A 21,562-nucleotide genomic window follows, 5' to 3' on the forward strand; every position below is an offset into this window, starting at 1 on the left:
CTAAAGTATTCTGGGATATGTCAAGAAGAGTGTAGCCAGCAGGTCAAGGGAGGTTCTCCTCATCCTGTACTCTGCCCCAGTGAGTCAGCTCCTGAAGTACTGTGTCCAGTTGAAGAGAGGGGAATACTGGAAATAGTGCAGTGAAGGACCACAAAGATGATTAGAATAAATCATCTCCTTTACAAGGGGAGCCTGAGAGACCTAGGGCTCTTTAGTCTGGAAAAGATTGAGAGAAGATACTGCAAATGCATAGAAATACCTAGAGGGAGGAGGTCATGAGGATAACCCCCAGTGAGTGGTCTGGAACACAGCTGAGGAGCAACTGAGGGAGCTGGGATTGTTCAGCCTGGAGAAGAGGAGGCTGGGGGCAGACCTCATTGCTCTCTACGGCTACCTGAAAGGAGTTTGTGGCCAGGTGGGCCTTGGTCTCTTCTCCCAGGTGACCAGTGACAGAACAAGGGCACACAGTCTCAAGCTGCACCAGGGGAGGTTGAGGTGGGGTGCTAGGATGAAATTCTTCACAGAGAGAGCGATTGGCATTGGAATGGACTGCCCAGGGAGGTGGTGGAATCCGCATCCCTGGAAGTGTTTAAAAAGAGACTGGATGTGGCACTTGGTGCCATGATTTAGTTGATTAAATGGTGTTAGGTAATATGATGGACTTGATGATCTTGAAAATCTTTTCCAAACTGGTTAATTCTGTGATTCCATGACCTTGGCTTATCTCTTTTCCATGGTGGCCAGTGATAGAAAAATGGGCAACAAATACAAACTAGAACATAGGAGGCTTCACTTAAATATGACAAACTTTACTCTGAAGGTGATGGAGCATGGGAACAGGCTGCCCAGGGAGATTGTGGAGTCTCCTCCTCTGCAGACTTTCAAAACTCCTCTGGGCGTGTTCCTGTGCAACCTGATCTAGGTGTTCCAGCTTTGGCAGAGGGGTTGGAGTGGATGATTTCTAGAGGCCACTTCCAACCCCGACCATTCTGTGATTCTGTAATTCTATGATCCTTATTTTCCTCTTGAATAAGGTATTTCTTAGCATGCAAGTACCCTGAAAATTCAGTCCCCAGCCAGCCAGTAAGTCTGATATCTACTCTCACGTAAAGTAATTTTTGCATTTGGGGGTGATGTTTTTGTTTTCCTCTTGCACCTGAGGCAGTATTCAGTTCAGTCTGCTTGGTCTTTGGCAGTAGCTTTGCCTTCAGCATAAAACTTAGGGCTCTAATACTTGCTTAGGTTGCAGTGCTATAGTGGTGCTTTGCTCCAGGGAGACAGCAGAGCTGTTCTGATGCTTGAGAGAACACAGGCCTCTCTAGGGAACTTATTCTTTCTGTATATACAGAAGACTGAGGTGGGGACAGAGAGAATGTAAAGAAAAAAAACCTATTAGTCTCTCCTTTCTGTAGCATCAGAGGGATTGCACTGACCAAAAACCTGTTAGGAAGCAGAGATAAACTGGTAACACACCAACAGTTCTTTTCAAACTTGCACACAAATTCAAGATAAACATTATCAGGAGGGCTGGTGACACCATTTTACAGCGGTTAAAAAGGCAGGAAGATGGGCAAGCCAAAAATAGTCCTGGAACAGTACAGTGATTCAGTTTCAATTAAGGTAAGGGCTATCAGAAACTTCCTTCTGTTTTGACCTTTGGGCCAGGAGGCAAGAAGAAACACAGGTATCCTCCCACTGCAGTTCTGAACAGGGTCCCATAGCAGCATTAGCACAGTTAGAAATTCTGAGGTATTACTACTTTGGAAAGATTAAAAACCCTCTTTTTTCTGCTATGTATCATAACAGAAGATCAAAACAAAACAAAATTAAAAACCCAATTACATTAAATTAAGTTAAATTAATCTTTGCAGCCTTAAAATGCTCACAGCCTGGATACATCTTGCCTCTCATCAGAACAGGTACTTCTATGAAGTTTGTAAACTACAGTGCACGTTTCATTCAGAAATTAAATGTAACACCAAAAAATGCCCCAAAAGGCAGGAGAGCAGGACATGGATATGGAAAAATTGCTTAACTCATTTTGGATACTTTCCTTTGTATATTCTTTATGAATTTTAAGAAGGCATGTTTCTTAATTAAATCCACTGCACCACGGAACTCTTTTTCAGTAGTGAGCAGATTGTGTTTGTATGTTATAGTAGGAAAATCCATTAGAAATCTAAAGCAAAAGGACATGTCACAGAGGTGGTTTTTTTTTCCACAATGCTGCTGTGTTTTGTTGGGGTTACACATAAACATAAGAAAGAGCCTTTTCACTGTGAGGGTAGCAGAACACTGGAACAGGCTGCCCAGAGAGGTTGTGGACTCTCTCTAGAGACATTCAAAACCCACCTGGATGCACTCCTGTGTGACCTGCTCTAGGTGATCTTGCTCTGGCAGGGGAGTTGGACTGGATGATCTTTTGAAGTCCTTTCCAACCCCTAACATTCTATGATTCTGTGGCTCTCTAAGGAAGGAAAGGTAATTTTTCATTTTAAAGAGTGGCAAGAGTAATAAAATCCAGGTGTTTCTAATACTTTTAAGCCACTATACAGTTTTACACAAAACCCTTTGTGATCAAGAGAGAATAACAAAACAAAATTAAACCAGAAAAAAGGCCACTTTTAAACAAACAAAGAAAAAAGACCAAAGAAAGAAAAACAATCAGGTAAACAATAAACCAACACAAACCCCAAACACAACACAGATTTGCATGAATTCATTTCCATAAATCAAACTTCCATGGAAGATCACACAATCATGGAATTGTCAGGGCTGGAAGCAACATCAAGGACCATCCAGATCCAACATCCCTGACATGGGCAGGGACATCTCACACTGGATCAGCTTGTTTAGAGCTGCATCCAGCCAAACATCTCCAGGGATGAGGCTTCCACCACCTCCCTGGGCAACCTGTTCCAGTCGCTCACCACACTCATGGTGAAGAACTTCTTCCTAACATCCACTCTGAATCTACCCACTTCTAGTTTTGCTCCATTCCCCCTATCCTATCACTACCTGACATCCTAAAAAGTACCTCACCAGCTTTCTTGTAGAACCCATTCATATACTGGGAGGCCACAGTAAGGTCTCCTTGCAGCCTTCTCTTCTCCAGACTGAACAGCCCCAACTCTCTCGGTCTACGAGAGGAGCTTCAGCCCTCTGATCATCCTTGTGGCCCTTCTTTGGACATGTTCATAATTATTAGCTTCAGTAGCATTTCTGACAATCACAACTACCCTACACTAGACCACATCTATAAAAACCCTCATGTACTATTATGAATTACAAAATGTATTATAAATTGAGAATTATATTACACTGCTTTAGTTTTATGTGGTGCTAATAATGGTGAGGATTTGAGTGCACTACAGGCAAAATATTCCAAATCTTTTGAAACATTGAACTTCAACACAGAGCTCCTACTAATTACCTCAAATTAATGCTGAGTCGTTTCTTTAAAGAAATAACTCCCACTGCAAGGTAAGAAATGGCACAGTCTCAAAACGTACCTAATATAGCTCTATGGCAAAAAAAAAACCACAGAAGCAGTCAGGGTTGGAAGGGAGCACAAGGATCATCTAGTACCAAGCCCCCTGCCATGGGCAGGGACACCCTACCCTACACCAGGTTGGCCACAGCCTCATCCAGCCTGACCTTAAGCACCTCCAGGGATGGGGCCTCAACCACCTCTCTGGGCAACCCATTCCAGCCTCTCACCACTCTCATGCTGAAAAACTTCCTTCTCACGTCCAGCCTGAACCTACCCACCTCCAGCTTTGCTCCATTCTCCCCAGTCCTGTCACTCCCTGACAGCCTAAGAAGTCCCTCCCCAACTTTTTTGTAGGCCCCCTTCAGATACTGGAAGGCCACAATAAGATCACCTGGGAGCCTCCACTTCTCCAGACTGAACAGCCCCAACTCTTTCAGTCTGTCCTCATGGGAGGTGTGCTCCAGCCCTCTGAGCTCTTCTCTGGATATGCTCCAGCACACCCACACCTTTCTTGTAATGGGAGCTCCAGAACTGGATGCAGTACTCCAGGTGGGGTCTCACCAGAGCAGAGTAAAGGGGGAAAATCACCTCGACCTGCTGACTGCACTTCTGATGCAGCCCAGGATCTGGCTGGCCCTCTGGGCAGTGGCTGGCTCATGTTGAGCTTCTCATCCACCAGCACCCCCAAGTCCCTGTCCTCAGGGCTGCTCTCTGGCCAGTCACTGCCCAGCCTGGATTGGTGCTTGGCATTGCCTCAACCCAGATATCTCTATATATTTTTAAAAGTTAGAAAGATAAGGATCCTTTTTATTAACATTTAAGATTTTATTTCAATACAGATTATTAAATTAATTTTATCTCTTCGGACTGCTGAGAGTTGAAAAGATAATGCATGTACCAGGTGCTTTTTCACAGTAAAACACATTAAACAATCCATTACAGTGGCAGAAGGAAGCATCTTTGGTTTTGCTTTGCATAACTTCATTCCATTTATAAATAAATGTATTTTACTCTAAAGTGGCCTGCAATCAACTTTAACATTGAGCTTTGATTAAAAAAAAAAAACAATCATTTTAAAATTATTTGGTTGAGACTGTTGAGATGGGTGAAAGTGACTACCCATTTTGCAGCTGAGCCTGTCTTATCTCAGTTAGAAACAGTTTTCTGTTCCAGTGCAGACACACTCAGAGAAATAAAAACAACAACAATAACAAAAAAGGCTGATGCTTCAATAAAGAGAAATCATCACCCACGTCAGGCATCTTCTTGGGTACACAGCTCCTCTCCTGTGGCCTAAGGAATGCAGCAGTGTTCTTTCCCATTCCTCATATTTAGGTGTTTCACAACTAGGCAGTATCAAGCTTTTTCCCCCTCTGTAGCCAATCATAAAGCTATGAAAGCTGTTGCACTTAGAGGTAAACCTAGGCTGAGAAATTTAATTTCAATTCCATTCACTTTGCCATCTGTTTAATCTCAGTAATACAAGGTACTGACAGATGGAGATTCTGCTGTTGAGTTCATACTGTTGAGCCATTGGCTAATAAACATGATCGAATGACTGGCAAAACCCTTCTACTCCCCAGCTAGATGGCTACCTACAAGGATCTATGATACCTACATCCCTCCCTTGACTCATCCCAAAGAGAGGAAAGAGATGGGTTTTCTGGGTGGAGAGAGACTGTTTACAAAGGTCTGCAGTGACAGGACAAGAGTCAGTGGCTTCAAACTAAAGAAAAGCAGATTTAGATTGGATGTTAGAAATAAGTTCTTTACTATGAGGGTGGTGGAACACTGGAACAGGTTGCCCAGGGAGGTGGTTGGGGCCCCATCCCTGGAGATATTGCAAGTGAGGCTTGAGAGGGCTCTGGACAACCTGATCCAGTTAAGGATGCCCCTGCTGATGGCAGATGGAGTTGGACTAAATGACCTTTGCAGGTCCTTTCCAGCCCAGGCCATTCTATGATTCTATCTGGTCACAAATACTGGAGAGCCTTCCAGTCATGACTGCACAGCAATTACTGTCTCGTGCATAGTCCAGGTAAGATATTTGGATGGTTCCAGTTACCATGCACAGCTCCTCTTGATACAACAAGGAGTCCTCTGCTGAGCAAGGAGTATTTTTTAATTTTACTTTCTTATTGACACTGCCACAGATGTATGAGCTGAATGACTAGAAGTAAAATACTACTAAACCAGTTTGTGAGTTATGGTTAGCCCAATTAAGGTGTCAGCTAAGCATGTGAAGTTGCTTGCCATGTTGATCTGAGATTCATATATACAAGCACAGTATTTGTTGTCTGGACTTCTACACTGGAATCACTCTAGTCTCCTCTTCTACCATCAGTAAAGAGAAACAAATGCTTTCAGGAAATAATTAATTGCATGCTATAGTAGATGTCTAGGTATAGATAAATCATACTATTTCTCTCTGTTGACATCAAAATGGCTTCATTTCAGTAAAAATAATAGCACATCTCATGTGAAATCCTGAACTATTTCTTAATTTATTGCTAACATTCAAAAAATGAGTCATTTAAGAGCATCATTCCATACCCATGTTGCATAAATTGCTTGAACTCTGCTACCCCTGTTGCTACTCTGAAAAAGAGAGAGACACTTGTGGAGACTTACTCTCCTGGCAGCCAGAGGAAGAAAACTGGAGCCTCCCAAGGCAGAGGTGCCTGACAATGGGTCATGGGTGTGCTGTAGCCTGCTACATTTCCTGAGGGAGTCTGCTCTCCCACTGGCTTTTCTTTGTGGGTGAAGCCAGGCATGGCAACACCTACCCTGCTTCAGTATAAAGCTGCCTGTACTTGGGCCTCAGCTGTAATTGGCTGCTAGGTTGTGCCTTGAAACCTTCTATGGGCTGTTCTTGGAACCACCTGCAATAGGAATCAGTCTTGTCCAGAATGCAAACAGGCAGATAGGGTCTCTCAGAGGAAAAAAAATAAAAAGGGGGCGGGGGGGAAGAAGAGGAAGAAGAGGAGCGGGAGGGAGAGGACTTCATTCCTGTTAGGACAGCAAGCAACAGGCACAGTACTTCAGAATCTTGTCTGGACTGAGCAAAGCTGATAGGGAGGCCTGCAACCAAAAATATTGCTAATTTCCCTACTCCTGGGTTCTTTGAAACAGATAAACAACAAAACTCATTCTGACAATTACCCAATGTGAGGTCCATCAGGAGGCAGTACTTCCTAAAAAGAAGGTGCAAACTGTTTCCTCAAGCATAAGAAAACTTCAAATTGAATCTAATCAGACTTTTTTTTTCTAGGAAAAGAATTCTGCAGGTAGAATACAGCAGAAAAGAACTTAGACACTCCTATGAGGAAAGCAGGTACCATTTGCACAGTCTTATGCAGTTCTTTCTTCCTAACAGGCATCCATAGATGGCACACAAAAGAAAAAGAAAACTGTCTCACCGAGATAGGAGTCTGATGAAAATAACCTCCCAGGTACCTCACTAACTCATTTCTGCAATAGCTGTAAATTAAGTCTCTGCTAATTACTGTGGTTGCAGTTCTAAATGTCTTTCCCAGAATATTTACTACCAGTATTAGTATTTACTACAAATGTTAGTTGCGCTTCTCTCACCTTTTTTTTCCTTTGCTGAGGCATGAAGTGAGTAATTTTCCTTCACATCTGACAAACAAACCAACCTGCGCATTTTCATGATTCCTTTTCTCAGACTCTCTATTTATACTGGAGGAGGGGAGTGCTTGTACCACACAGCACTTTTGTCAAAAAGATGCATTGAGAAGGTACAATACATTATTAACTGTAATTCTTACACACAGGAGTGGTTGTGAAGGTGGTCTTTCTGTGTCAGTCTTTCTCTAGAGGTGATAGAAATACTTTTGCAAGCATTTTTTTCCCCATTGTATATAAGTATACCATTTTTCTACAGCAACAAGTTTGACTTACTGCTTCTGTCTGTAGATTTAGTTGGATTCAGGTCTATTCTGTTTCTTAACGTCTGTAGATAGGATCTTTTCTTTGTTCAGTGCTGTTGATTGGTCTTTTTTTCCTCCATAGCAATGTGGTAGATTAGAACTAACACTGTAGCCTGGTTCTTAATTATCAACAAGAATAAGAAAATTCCAGAGATGTTGAGTAGAAAATAGTAAAAGGTAAATAAAATAGGGGGTTGGATACAAAAGAAAAATAAGTTTATATCATTCCATTCTCTTGCTGATTAGGATAAAGTTTGCTGCATGAACTATTCTCTTCTCATTTTAGCTCATTCTCTCTGCAGTTCTGCTTTGCTTTACTCCCTTATCTCTATCCTGACCTTCTCCTGGCATATTGTGCCTGTGAGCTACTAGGAGGGGAAGGGATGGGAAGGAAGGAGAGAAGGAAGCTGCTGGTAGCCCACTCTGAGCTTGTCCAGAGGGGTGGGAAACAATTCAAGGGGGTCCTTGTGCTGCTTCTGAATTGTAAATATATGTAAATATGTACTTTGTACATCTTCACTGCATTTCATTTTAGTTTGCTGTTGCAGGTATAGCTTCCAAACCTTCTGAGCTAGTCTGGTGATTTATTCTTGGGGTAATTTCAACCTACCATAAGCAGAAATGTGGCAGGATATGTTTAATATTTCATACAGTTTCCCTCCTCCTTTAGCATTTTGAGCTCATTTCCTTTTGTTATGGACATCAGAGAACTCCACTCTCACATGAGGTGTCCATGAACAGTTACTTATGCCATAAGCAGTGGCTTGTTTGAGTTGTCTCTGAGAATTCCTAGCAAGCCAAAATCAGCTTCTAATCTTGTTCTGGAAAGCAGACATAGCACTGTCTTTTGTGCCTCCAGTTCCTTGTGATAACACAACAATAACTCATATTTTATGGGCATTTCCTGGCACAATGGTCCAAGCACAAGCTCTGGAGGCAGCTCATGAAAGGGCACAGAATAGGGACATACTGCCCCAAAACAAAACTGAAAGACTATCACTGCATCAAAAAGCTTACAGTATCTAACAAGAAGTAACAACTGGAGACAGTCATTTGGAAGAGCACAAGCAAATGACAGTATAGCAGAAGTATAAAATTGTTATGCTATAGACTCATCGAGTAGTTTGTGTTGGAAGGGACTTCTAAACATCATTTAATTCAATCCCCCTGCAGTAAGAAGGGACATCTTGAAGCAGAACAGGTTGCCAAGCACCCCAACACAACCATGAATGTTTCCAGGGTTGGGGAATCTACTCCCTCTTTGGGCAACCAGTGCCAGTGTTTCACCACCTTTAACATAAGAAAATATATTCCTACATCCAGTTTGAATCTTCCCTCTGAGTTTAAAACCATTACCCGTTGTCCTGTCACAACAGGCATTGCTAAAAGTCTGTCCCAGTCTTTCTCATAAATGCCTTGTTCAATAAAGATGACTCTGAAAAGAAGAATTAAGATAGATTTAAAGGCCAATAAAGACAGACGTTTATAAACCATTCCAATAAAAATAACGGATAATCGAATATTAGACATTGGAATGAGGAGCCAAAGTTTTTTTCTTTTAAGTGTGACAATAGAGAGGTACTTGGAGAGGCCTGGGAATGAAAACAAACAACGTGGGTTTAATTTAATGGACATGAGGTAAGCAGTAGAGAAATGGGCAAAAAAGGAATCATAGAATCGACCAGGTTGGAAGAGACCTCCAAGATCATCCAGTCCAACCTATCCCACAGCCCTATCCAATCAACTAGATCATGGCACTAAGTGCCTCATCCAGTCTTTTCTTGAACACCTCCAGGGATGGTGACTCCACCACTTCCCTGGGCATCCCATTCCAATAGGAAATCACTCTCTCTGTGATGAACTTCCTCCTAACATCCAGCCTGTACTTTCCCCAGCACAACTTGAGACTGTGTCCCCTTGTTCTATTGCTGGTTGCCTGGGAGAAGAGACCAACCCCACCTGGCTACAATGTCCCTTCAGGTTATTTTTTTTAAGCAGTGTTTAAAAACAGGATGCTTAAATCTAAGAAAGGTGTTGCAAGGAGCTGGCAAGCTGCCATTTAATCAGAGGCTAAAGTTGAAACCAGTACACAGAATATCTCCCAGTATTAACACAGCCTTGATTTGCAGATGATGAGATTTGTCAAAATCCAAAGATGCCAAAGTTAAGCACTGAAGTGTGAAGTGAGGTGAGGGATGGCAAATGGGTTGGGAGAAAGAAGGAAAGCTGAAGTGCCAGTTATTTATGTTGGAGAGATAAGCTGAGAATTTGAGACATAATTCTGGAATACAGAATTAAAGCACAGTACATTGCCTGCAAAAAAGTCAGAATTAGATCTGTATCTACCACTGAAGTTAACCTAAGAATGTAAAGAGAATGAAGAGTTGTGACTGAACCCTAGAAAACACAAAAGAACTTGAAGGAAAAGTCGTTTAACAAACACCAAGTAGCAGGTGACTAAAAAGCTAGGAGCAGACACAGGAAAGGGCTCAGACTTGCAGGACAATGTACCATGGAGTACAGTACCTTCTGGGAAAGAATACAGTTTACACTCGAGGAAGGCTGACAGGGAGGACAAGCACGCTGGATAGAGTACAGTTCTTGAGATCTGGCTAGGAAATGACCATTTGAAAATGTGGTGACAGGGATTTAAACTGAGAGCAGGATGTGAAAGCGGAGAAGGGGATGAACACAGGTGCGAAGGAGGCATGAATGCTGCAGGGGATGGAGGACACATGGAAAAGAGGTGGCACAATGTCCCTACTGTTGCATCCATCTTCCAGAGCATCAGTTGCAGAATCTGGATGGCCCAGGGACATTGGGAGCATCACAGGACTTGCTCTACAGCTGCTTCAAGTGTCTCTTTCTCACCCTGCTGCCAAACATGTTCACAGTTGAGAGCGCAGAGGAGACTATACCCACTATCGGCTGCCAGCCAGTGAGAGGTGCAAACTGTTGAACTGTTGAACTTTGCAGAGGGTGGTCTAGATACTGACAGAGCTCTCCTCTCCAGAGCTCTCTAAAAAAGGTGCAGAGATACTGTGTTCTGAAAGAACAGCCAAAGGGAAGAGCAGACAGAGAAGGATTTGGAGGAAGAGATTATAGCCAAGCCAAGAGCAAATAATAGGTATCCGCTTATTGCAATGTATTTCCAGTGCAGTGCTCGGAGCTCCTGGGGTTTCAGCTCTGACATTCGCAGAGCACTTTGCCATCTGCACAGCAAATGGTGTGAAAAGGTGTTTAATTCAAAGTGGCAATCATATAGAACAATGAGTAAACAGTGGACTCAGCAAGAGGGAATAGCTGGTTAAAATCATGTATTTTTTATACTTACAAGAAGTTTTGGGACAGTTGATTAATGTCAAATCTTCCTTGAAATTCCTCTTGGTGTCAACATCTATAATCATCTGAAATATCTCTCAAAAAAAAAAGCTTCATTGTCTGATATTAATAGTGGTTTATCCCCTTGTAATGCCCAGAATAAGGAAAAAAAATAACTCCCTTCATCTACATGGAACCCTGCATATAACTGGTCTCTTTCTGTGAATTTATTTTGCCATGTAATGTGGGAAGCTGAAGAGAAGAAATACTCAGTTCTGTCTGTGGGATATAATAAATGAATATAGCACATTTAATCATTGGGCTATAACAGGCATCACTGAATGGATCTTGCAGTTTGCCACAGACTCCGAGAGGTATCTGCTGTTTAGGAATTAAAATCAGACGTTTTACACAGTCCCTTGTGTAAAATTAAACCATATAACTTTACATCTTTATGGTGTGATGTTTTACATGCTTTATCTACTGCAATGGAAATTTTAATGGTGCATTAATATGTGTATTTTTCTTCATATTTTTCACATTCTTTTTCATTATGCTTCCTCTCCATTATATCTTCACCTTTTCAGCATCATTTCACTACTCTAAACCAATTAATACTTAGGAATAACTAAACGTATTGTTACCAGGTGTATTATTTACAGACCTTGTCTGACTTACTTAATACTCTGATTTTTAGGAGCATTATCACTGAATCAGAAAATGGTTTGGGTTGGAAGGGACCTTAAATATCATCTAATTCCAACACCCTTGCCATGGGCAGGGACACTTTCCACTAGACCAGGTTGCTCGAGGCCTTTGTCCAACCTGACCTTGAACACCTTCAGGGAGTGGGCATCCACAGTCTCCCTGGGCAACCTCTTCCAGTGTCTTGGCACTTTTACTGTAAAGTCTAAATCTCTCCTCCTCAAGCTTAAATCCATCCCTTGTCATCCTGTCACAAGTCGTTGTAAAGAGTCCCTTCTCAGCTTTCCTACAGGCCCTCTTCAGGTACTGGAAAGTTGCTATGTAAATGATGTAAACTAAATTTCCACTGTAGCTTTATGCTACTTATGAACCAAAATTTATCAGCAGCAACAGCAACAAGTCATTCCTGAAGCAAAGTCATTCCCCTGGCACAACTTGAGACTCTGTCCCCTTGTTTTGTTGCTGGTTGCCTGGCAGAAGAGACCAACCCCCACCTGGCTACAACCTCCCTTCAGGTAGTTGTAGTGAGCAATGAGGTCACCCCTGAGCCTCCTCTTCTCCAGGCTGCACACCCCCAGCTCCCTCAGCCTCTCCTCATAGAGATGGGCATCACATTTGCCAATCTCCAGTCAGCTGGGACCACTGTTTTTACCTGATCTTCCAGGGGCATTTGTATGTATGAGACAATTTGCTGCTTCTTGCTGAGATTGCCTTGTAAATCCTACACTTGGTTGTGAGAGGTTTTATAAGCCATTTGTAGGTAGACGTGAGAAGTCAATAAATAGTGCAGCTACATATCTGACATATGGTAGCACAAATTGACTGAAAGTCTGATATTGATGTAAAAAGATATAAAAGTATATGAATATACTGCTTATAGGTCTTGAAAATAAACTAGATAATTAAAACTAGCAGTATTGGTAAACAAGAAAATTACAAATCATTTAGCCACTTGTGTGCATTCCCATATCTGCTAGCAGCCAGCCCAAATGAAAAGATGAACTGCAGAAAAATTCCAGACCACAGTCTCAGCTCAGCCTCTTAGGTGCACAAATCCAAATTAGAAGCGTGGCTACAGCTGCTTTAACCTCTACTTCTTTGATTTACTCATCCTGCAATCTGACTCTGGACCTGAAATACTTCAACAGCATACATTTGTACTTTCAGCCAGTAACAAGACTGTGCATTGTGCAAGATGGATGCTTTCTTTCTGTTCTGGCCTCGATTTTAAGGAAAACTACAGATGATGCTTCTTTTTGTTACCCACTTTAACTTAAATTGGTCCAATTTTCTAGAGGAAGTTAGAGGTTTCAAATCTTCTATAAATAACATCATCTTTAAGGAAATAGGTGTTAAGGACTGAATATGCCTCAATATTCTTGAAAGCATCTTGCTCAGTATTTTTCAGTGTGACTGTTTGAGGTTTCAGGGCACAAACCCCACAGGAGAGGAATTAGCTTACTCCTCTCCTTCTCTCTGTTCCTTCTTCCCCCTCTGGGACCAGATAGGCAGAGGAAGTAAGGGGTAAACGGACTTGCACAGAATTGGAAGTTAAGAAAGTAATTTTAACAAATAATAGAAGGTATTAAGGGAAAATGGATGTACAGAGAGACTGAGGACAATGGATTCCCCTGCAACACATGGATGTAGGCTCAAAACACATGGATGCAGGACCAACCATGTCACAGCAGCTCCCAGCAACAGCTCCCCACCAGGCAAGAAGGCAAAAGGAAGTGAGAGATATCCACCAAAACTTCCTGTCCCCTTAAACAGAGGATCAGCAGGAAGAGGGAGGGAATGCCATGACCTAAGGACCAGTTGGGTTTCCACTTGCCCACCCTGTTAACCACAACATTCAGCTATGAACTGATGTGACTGTATTTTGTAGGTGATTGGAAGCATTTATTTTCTTCCTCTTCTCAAGGTATGCTACAAATTCACTCCATATAAAGCTAAGAAGCTTCATTTAAAAAAAAAAAAAAGTATTTGTTTGTACTTTGTAAAAATAATTTAGACAGATACATGACATCAGATTTATCCTGTGTGTGTCTTGTGTCTGTGTCTTGAAACAGTGTATCTGCGATCTATGAAAGATAGCTTTGAAGGAATGTGCCTTTGTTGAACAATATTAAACAGCCATTCTTGGAATATATTTAGGCATAAAGGAGTAGGTGATAGTCTTAAAATCTGACCAGAGCAAGATGGGAAACAATGAGGAAGAATAACAACAGGCACCAGTACAGGCTGGGGACTGCCCTGCTGGAAAGCAGCTCCATGGAGAAAGACGCTGGAGTGCTGGTGGACAGCAAGTTCTGCATAGGACAGCAATGTGCCCCTATGGCCAAGAGAGTCTATGGCATCATTGAGTGAGTCAAGAAAAGTGTGTCCAGCAGGTCTAGGGAGGTTCTTCTTCCCTCTACTCTGCCCTAGTGAGACCACACCTGGAATACTGTGTCAAGCTTTGGGGCTCCCCAGTTGAAGAGATACAGGGACCTGCTGGAGAGAGTCCATCCAGAGCCACAAAAATGATTTGGGGACTTGAGCATCTCCCCTGCAAAGAAAGACTGAGAGATCTGGAGCTGTTTAGTCTGGAGAATAGAAGACTGAGAGGAGATGTTATCAAACATCTATAAATATCTGAGGGGTAGGTGTCCAGGGGATGGGGCCATTATCTTTTTGGTGGTCCACAGCAATAAGACAAGGAGCAATGGATACAAACTGGAACATAGCAGATTTCACTTCAACATGAGGAGAAACTTCTTTACTGTAGGGGTGACAGAGCCCTGGAATAGGCTGCCCAGAGAGGTTGTGGAGTCTCCTTCTTTGGAGAAGGAGAAATGTGCCTGGATGCATTTCTGTGTGGACTATCCTAGAGGATCCTGCTTTGGCAGGGGGGTTGGACTTAACAATTTCTGGAGATCCCTTCCAACCTCTAAGGTTCTGTGATTCTGTGAATAGGACTCAGATGGACTTCTAAGGATACATGAAAGTATTGTCTGTGATCAGACATTTATTCACAATCAAGCGGTGTTCCAAATCGTTCCGCCAATGCAGAACATCTTCAGAACAATGGACCTTGAAGTTCACTGCTAATCATGCAGAGCAGCAACAGCTGTTCAGGTAGGACTTTTTGTCCACTCAGAACAGTTTGTAGGCTAGAAGAATCTCTTTAGTTGTTTTACAATTCTTCTGGGTTTATTTTATTTTATTTTGGGGGGGGTGGGTCATTTGGGTTTGGGATATTTCGAGCACCAAGTGGGTAGCCTTGTGTATGGTTATTTTTCGCCCTGTTGTTCACATTATGTAAAATGCACTTGATAAACTTTATAAAAGGAGGGCAACACCTGTGTTGTGCCTTCAGGATCTAAGAAATCAATGGATTTCTAGCAGGCTCTTGAAAATAAGCAGTGTGCTTGAAGGGGTTCAGAACTGAAGGTGGAATAGATGTATGCTTCAAGCTGTTTTCACAGCACCAGTCATGCTATCAAAATATCTAAGCCTGACCATGAAAACAGAACGATGGATCTATATTTTTGCATGAACAGAGCCTAATTTATGTTGCTGCTTAATATATCTTTTCTTTCTCAAGCAGTCTGCAGTTATTTGCCTCACCTTTGACTACTTTTACAGTATGCAAGTTGTCATCTAAGCCATATGGTATTGCTGCTGTTCACTGCCTGGGTGACAACCTTTGTAAACAAGGGGAACAACATCAAAGGGATTTATGGATAGTTATATGAACACTTTCCCTTTGCAGTCTTTCAAATAGCAGATATTGGCAGCATTTATGAGATTTTTCCTTCTGATACACAATCTTAAGAACTACTCAGGGTATTTCACAGAAGCATTTGCCAAAAGTAACTTTAGAAGATTCAGATTAATATAATTTTCTGTTATCTGAGAAAATAAATTCTTGGTTTTAACAACAAAAAAAAAGGTTGAAAGAAGAGAAGAGGAACTTCTCAAAAGAGAAGTTCTGCATGTCACAATTGAAAATACAGGGACAGAAGAAAAAAGATAAATTTCTGATTAACAGTTCTAGCCACTTTCATCCTCAATATGTAATACCAGGATCTTAGAAGTAGGTGTTTTCCTAATAAGAGCATAATAGGACATTTTAGATAAGCTAATACAGAGTTCACTAATTTCATACACCTACTGGGTGGGTTTTTTTCATGAAAGTCTTTAGTAATTGAAAATTCTTTTTCCCTCTCTTTAAAATAGTGTAGATTTTTGCACTGTCTTGAAATACTGAGACAACCTATTAAAAGGACAATACATCTAAACTGACTGTTCAGCTTAACAAGAAATATCATATCATAATCTGCTCAGAGGTCTCCTCTCACTGACAAGTACCTTTCTAATTGTTGGGGGTTTGGGGTTGTTGGGTTTTGTTTGTCTGTGTCTTGTATTATTTTATGAATTTTTATTTTTACTGGGATTTCTTTGGCCTTCACTCTTCCCTCCATTACTGTGCCACATCAACCTGTCATACAGTGCCCTCATGTAAGCCTAGGAAACTAAAAATGAAAGAACAAGTTTCTGTACTGTTACTGTCTTTTTTGTTCCTATCATCTTAGAGAATTCTCTTTTGCTTTTTGACATTTTTATATTTATGCCTGAGATGTTCCCTATCACAATCTCATTGTTCTCCTCTGTTCTGCAAAATGTTGCCATTTTACATCTCTTCTGAGTCTACTTCTAATAACATGACAGTTGAGTGTCATGGGACATGTGTGTAGGCTCCCCTGTTCTCTTAACCAAAATGCCTAAATTGTCTGTATTAAGATGAAATGAGATCTAAGGGGTAACAGATTTGCATTTTGCAGTGTTATTGTTTATGCTATGCTCTGTGGCTTGAAGTCCAGATAGAGAACAGTGGCAAGTGGTGTCCCTCAGGGGTCCATACTGGGACCTGTGCTGTTTAATATTTTTATCAGTGCTATAGTCAGTGGGGTTGAGTGCACCATCAGCAAGTTTACAGATGACACCAAACTGAGTGGTGCTAGAGGGACGAGATGGCATCCAGAGGGACCTGGACAAGCTAGAGAGTTTGGCCTAGGGTGAACCTCATGAGGGTCAACAAGAGTTAAGTGCAGAGTTTTGTACCTAGGCTGGAACAATCCTCACTATCAATACAGACTGGGGATGAGGTTATAGAAAGCAGCTCTGTGGAAAAGGACTTGGGGGGCTGATGGATGAGAAGCTGGACATGAGGAGACAGTGTGCATTTGCAGCCCAGAAGGCAAATCACATCCTGGGCTGCATCAAAAGAAGCATGGCCAGCAGATCCAAAGAGGTGATTCTGCCACTCTGCTCTGGTGATCCAGGTCTAGAGCCCACCCAATGGAGTGGGTCCAGACGAGGGCCACAAAAATGATCAGAGGGTTGGAGCACCTCTGCTACAAAGACAGGCTGAGGGAGCTGGGATTGTTCAGCTTGGAGAAGAGGAGGTTCCAGGGACACCTAATAGCAGCCCTCCAGTACCTCAAGGGGGCCTACAAGAAGGATGGAGAGAGACTGTTTACAAAGGCCTGTGGTGATAGGATGAGGGACAATGGCTTCAAAATAGAGAAGAGCAGATTTAGATTGGATGTTAGGAACAAGTTCTTTACTATGAGGGCGGTGGAACACTGGAGCTGTTTGCCCAGTGAGGTGGTTGCGGTCGCATCCCTGGAGATATTCAAGGTGAGGCTGGTCAAGGCTCTGGGCAGCCTGGTCCAGTTGAGGATGTCCCTGCTGACTGCAGATGGGTTAGACTAGATGACCTTTGGAGGTCCCTTCTAACCCAGACCATTCTACATTTCTATGTCTAGTGAAAAAGGCAATGCAGCTGTAGTGTATTTCCAGACTAGTAAAAGTAGAATTAATTCTTCTACTCAAAAGATGTAAAGTTGCTAAGTATAACAACGGATAATAAAAAGTTTTCTAGTGAAGAGATGAAACTACAGTTGTGCAAAAGGAAGCAAGAGTCCCTTTGCTCTTCTCTTGCCCCAAGAAAACACACTGTGCAGGTGTATATTTAGAACCAAGGACGGATGTCATATGGTGGATCCCTCAGGCTACCTGACAGCCAGTAAACCATTAAAGAAGGGGTAACAGCTGCTTCCAGTAAAGCTGCAATGAAGCTGGAAGTGGATTAAACCCAAATTTGCCACCCAGATCTCAAAGGAAAAAGTCTAGAAAAAAGGCATCCTGTGCCTTAGGAAACAGTTTAATACCATCAAATGAAAGAGCTCCAATAATGTATCAAAGACTAAACATGAGATAGTTGAGAGACACTTGAAGTTTGAACTACACAAACTTCTCACACCTGATGCAGTAGACCACTCTGAGTAGTTTTATACCAAAAAGTATAGTTAGCTGCCTGGAAATGTGGGAACATCAACAAGAAAAGTCATAGCTAAAGTACGCCAAATAAACACAGAAAATTACACAATACTAATGTCACTCTGCTTCACAGACTAGGTACAGTTCATTTTATGGTTAAAATATCTCTAGGTATACAAAGAGAAGATCTTCAAAGGCATGAAAATTTGCTGTGATTGGGTTGGGTGAAATCCTGCTCATCTTTACACCAACATCAAGAAAACACAGCAGAGACTGTGAATCGATGCTCTTTGCTGGAGTAACTCAGCTAAGGATTACATCAGCCCCATTTACTAATCATGCTGTATGTGTGTCATGATTTAGGCCCAGCTGCAGCCAAGACTCGTGCAGCCTTTCACATACTGCCCCTCCAGCCCCAAAGTGGGATGGGAACAAAAAATGGGAGAAAACCATAAAACCCCACAGATTGAGATATGGAGAATTTAATTCAGAGAATGACCCTAACAACAGGAATAATCATAGTACCAATAACAACAGCAGCAGCAGCAGCAACAACAACAACAACAACAACAATAATAATAATAATAATAATAATAATGTAAAAATTAATATGACATTAGAGTGGGCTGCCCAGATAACAACACCAACAATAATAATGACACTAGAGTGGGCTGCCCAAATAAGCTGTGGACACTTCATCCTTAGAAGTGTTTAAGACCAGGGTCTTAAGGATGGATGAGGCTTTGAGCAGTCTGGTTTAACGGGAGGTGACCCTGTTCATGGCAATGGGGTTGGAACTAGGTCATTTCCAACTCAAGCCATCCTACAGTTCTCTAAAGAGAGTGATTATAAAACATCTGCATTTCTGATGCTGCACTTGCCAGAAGTCACCTTGTGTGCCTGGTCAAGCCCTCTCTTCCTTACATACTGGGCATGACATTTATGGCACCAAATACCACTGGCTGGTTCTACTGGCTCTGCTGGATGTGACCCCTCCCAAATTCTTGTGAGAAAATTAACACTAGCCTAGCCAAACCCTGCACAATGTCCTTTCTTTTTCACTGTTGATACAGAGCTTTGTACTGAAGACAGAGTTCTAAGAAGCTGGAAGAAATACAAAGATATGACCCTGACTTATTTTCTTTTTTTTAACAAGAATTGCGACATTTATGTGTTTAAGTACTAAAGTTTTTGGGGGATATTGTTTTTATTACATACTGTTTAGGAAGCTTATCTGTAAGCCACATACATGGCCTTGTTTGTGGGAAGAAATCTTTTGCTGGAGATACTGACTAGGAAATCCTTAGCATTCCGGTGTCTTGCAGCCTAACCATGCCTATGGATAGCTCCTCCTCTGTTCTTCTCACTTGACTTGAAATCAGGCTCCTTGTACTGAGATTTGCTAGACAGACTTGGCTGTCAGGAAGATGGAAGATAGATGCAAATGACCCAAGAGAGCAAGGGCAAATACCTAAGCTTGGTGCACAAGTTTTACACCCAGTTTTATCTACATAGAAAGTGAGAAAGCCACACACCAGCTGAAATCATACTGCAGTGGTGAAAACCTTACAGGAATGCAGCTTTCCTAGCAGAAGAGGGTTCACCAAATGTTAGCATATTTTGCAGGGAGGTAGCAAAGCTACTGAGGGAGAAATTCCTTCTGCTAGTGTGTACACTGTCTGTGCTCTGAGGCACTGCAGGCATAGTTATGCCAATGTAAGTAAAGAAAAAGGTAGCAGCTCCTCACATTAATTTGTATTTATAGCTCTAGGTTAGAGAAAGATTGAAAAGGCCATTAACACTTGTATGTAAAATGCACTGTTCTGTGTAATTTCTGCTTCTAAAATGATGAAAAATACTGCGAGGACTCAGACTGGTGAGCTCATGAATGCAACTTCATGTAAGACTTGCCACTCTCTTGATTTCCTATTTCTGGTTAGTAAAACACAGACCAGTTAAAATTCAAACAGTATGTATTTTACATAACATTTGTGTTTGGGAAAAGGTTAAGGATTATTACCTACTCACTTTAGCGATTTTCTGACCTTGAGTAACAGAAACACAAATTGCTATTAGCGTCCATCAGATGGAAATAACTGCTTTAAGCTGTATCTATCAAAAGAGCCAGCTTCTTCTTCCATGCTGTGATCTTCCTCGTGAAGGCAGAAGTAAAAGGGTTTTAATGTAACAGGGTTTTACTTGGTGTTAGTAACAGACTTAGTAGGTAGGTAGCCCTGATAATAGCCTGCAAGCTGTGAAAACATGTGTTGAAGAATTTGAGCAAGAAGCGAACCAATATTGTAAGGTTGAAACTGTGTTGGAAATTCAAAGTGAAGCTGAAGTTTTTGGAGAGACTGAGACAACCGTGTTATATTTAGTCTTCTTTATTTCCTGAGATCAAAAGTGAAAACTCTTAAAATACAGAGTTGATGCGTTCTAAATCAGGAAATATTGAAATTACAGTAACATTTAAAAATCTGTTTTGAAAAATGCATAGGCAGATTGAAGAAGCTCAGATAAACTTTTGAAAAAGGAAGCAAAGCTTTTAGCTGCTGCTTCAGACTAACAGAGCGAAAATTAGTGATAACAAAAAGCAATGTGACTTCAAATTTTGCCAGGATTTATGTGGTGGTAGCTTCAGGGATTCAAGCCCAGCACTGCATGGCTTTTTTTTCCCTATTACTCAGGACCTTCAAGCTGTGTTGGAAACATTTCCTCTTGCTGTGTACATTTTAAAACCTAGAAAGCTTTTCCAGTTCTTCAGGAGAGTGACCCATTTGGCAAAGAGTAGAGATTTACTGTCGTAAGGAGGGTCTTGATTTAGGAAGTGGGAGACTCAGACTTGGTCATTTCCCCATAAGTATGGTAGCCACCTGGTGAGTTACTGTTATGAGCCAGGCTCATTCTGCCCTTTTGCTACCTCTTGCAAATAATGAAGCATTCACCATTGTTTTTGTGGGGTTTATTTCCCCCCAACCTTAGGTGCAGTTGCTGAAATACAGTTAGATGCTCTGACTCTTTAGCTACATCAGGACTAAGAAAGAAACAGATTCCAAAGCCAGTTGCTCTAGCCTACTTCAAAGAAGCTAGATGATTTCAATTTATGTCCCTGAAGTATCTTCGAGGAGAGTTTTGGCTGTTTAGGCATCGGTGTCTTCTGATCAGGGGAAAAAATAAATAAATAAAAATTACAGAATGCTCTACTTGAACCTTTTCAGTTCTACTGATCTCTAACTTTGCACTGAAACGTGTTACCGCGTTTTATGCTCTGGACCAGAAATGAATCAGGTTTTCCTTTACTTTTCTCAGAAAAAATACTCGTACAAGATTGACCTTGTAATTTCAGTTTACTCACAGAAAGTGAGAGATACGGAAAGAGTAAAATGAAAGCTCTCTCCATGCACATTCCTGCTACAGAACATCTTGAAAAGGGCAAGTTGTATATATAAACCACTCGTAATTTTACAAGATCAAGGCTAAGTTGATTTTTTGAGTAGTTCTGATTACACTACATTGTGCTAAACTGTTTTCTCTAGCTCTGTAATCAAATACAGCATAAACCATCTCTTGCTAGCAGATCGCAAGTACCAAACAACACAACCAATACCTAACAAAATATGCAGGTATAAGCTCAGGAATAATAACTGTAAAATACAAAAGCCTTAAATGTTCTTTCAGCCCAAATCTTATGAAATACACATTAAAACTCGGAGCTTAACAGATGTGACAGCTCAGTAGCTTTTAAAACAGCAGCCTACAGAAG

The 21,562-nt window shown here is 41.6% G+C and overlaps 1 long non-coding RNA gene across 4 annotated transcripts in view; it reads left to right on the forward strand.

Annotated features, from left to right (window-relative positions):
• Nucleotides 1-21,562, forward strand: part of LOC135184767 (uncharacterized) — a 353,179-nt gene that overhangs the window by 279,027 nt on the left and 52,590 nt on the right. For all 4 annotated transcript variants that reach the window (XR_010306160.1, XR_010306157.1, XR_010306158.1 and 1 more), the window contains one exon: nucleotides 6,870-6,945. This is a non-coding gene — a long non-coding RNA (uncharacterized LOC135184767). The remainder of the gene's footprint in view (nucleotides 1-6,869; nucleotides 6,946-21,562) is intronic.

This window comes from Pogoniulus pusillus, chromosome 21 (assembly GCF_015220805.1).
Source record: "Pogoniulus pusillus isolate bPogPus1 chromosome 21, bPogPus1.pri, whole genome shotgun sequence".
Lineage (NCBI taxonomy): Eukaryota > Metazoa > Chordata > Aves > Piciformes > Lybiidae > Pogoniulus > Pogoniulus pusillus.